Genomic DNA, 1,550 nt, shown 5'->3' with positions numbered 1-1,550 from the left:
AAAAAAAAATAAAAGAATTAAATAAAGAAAAAAACCGCACATCATTGTAAAGACAACAGTGGCGTATAAACGAATTATATTCATTATGGGCCGATTTATCAGTTATTACTAGACAAGCATAGCACGACTAACATGGCTATAATTATACATTTTTCAGGAAGCTGGGTGGTTATAATTATGAGTACAAATATAAATTGCGCAATTCAATTTTATAACTACTATGTAAAATTAATTTTTGGTTCTTTTTTTTAAATATTGACAGTGTAATTTATATATTTTAATGTTATCTTACTATGAATTTAACATCAAAGTCAATACCTAAGTCATCAAAGCAAGTACTGACAATATAACATTTCCTTGTTGATTCCTCAAAAACGATTTTAATCAACCGGCTAACTTAATCATGGTGGAAAACTGTAAACAGTGTAAATATGCATGCAATGGTTTGATTGAACCGGCAATTTCACTATGGGCCACGAGCTAGGGGGCCTCCCCCCTATATACGCCACTGAAAGACAATACACATTCATCGCTCCGCTCAGAATCTAAAACAACTTTATTCTTAAGTGTTCTTTGTAATATTATAATAATTTATCGTCTTATAGACGATAAATAATTTTCGTTATCATCAATTATCATCGCACGAGCAGATCAAGCCGGGCGAAGACGACGGCGCGATATGATCACTACGAACGTACCAACCTATTATAAAATCACAAGCTTATTTCATTCAATTCATAACTTGTTGGGTTTTCGGCCGCCGACCATACCATACTATCAACTGAGACGAGACCCGGCCGCACAATAATAATAATATGGTATCTTAATTCAGGCCCACGGGGCCATGCTGAAACATAATACCTCGGCGGCTGCTGCAGCAGGCTCTCGTTCACATATTTTATTTCACACGAAGCCGGCCAACAATATTGTACTGTAGCGACGCTGCCCCGTTCTCGGCATTCTATCTCTATGCCGTTCTATAGCTCGACTCCTCTGACACCGCCCCACCGTACCGTTACCGCTCACCGTACGACCATTATCGCCAACACTGGTAGTATTTACTCTATGGCCACACCGGTTCGTGTTCGTCGGTGATATAATTATCATGACAAAATAGTTGTGTTATCAAACGACAAACGACGACGACGACGACGACAACAACAACAATAATAATAGTAATAATAATGATATTCCAAAAGTTCAACGGGACCGCGCGACAGCGGTGATAAAATATAGATTGCAATTTGCAGCTCACGGCGGACGGCAATCCAACGCGGAAAATAATAATTATTGATGAGAAAATATCTTATACGGCGTTCAGATGTTTCTCCTTGGGCAGTGAACATTTTCGAGCGTTATCGTTTTTGCGTCACGCTCGATACCTATTACACAATATTAAAACGAGAGGCGATTTTTATACTTAGTTTTACATTATTACTGGATTTTCAAATTTTACGAAAAACACCGAAAATTCTGACAGTTTAATCCGGACGTCGAAATGGGTTTTGGAGGTAGGTCGAGTGAATTTTCTATTGAGGTAGTAACTAATA

Source organism: Acyrthosiphon pisum, chromosome X, assembly GCF_005508785.2.
Source record: "Acyrthosiphon pisum isolate AL4f chromosome X, pea_aphid_22Mar2018_4r6ur, whole genome shotgun sequence".
NCBI classification, from domain to species: domain Eukaryota; kingdom Metazoa; phylum Arthropoda; class Insecta; order Hemiptera; family Aphididae; genus Acyrthosiphon; species Acyrthosiphon pisum.
The sequence above is the reverse complement of the archived record's forward strand: the minus strand, read 5'-3'. Positions refer to the sequence as shown.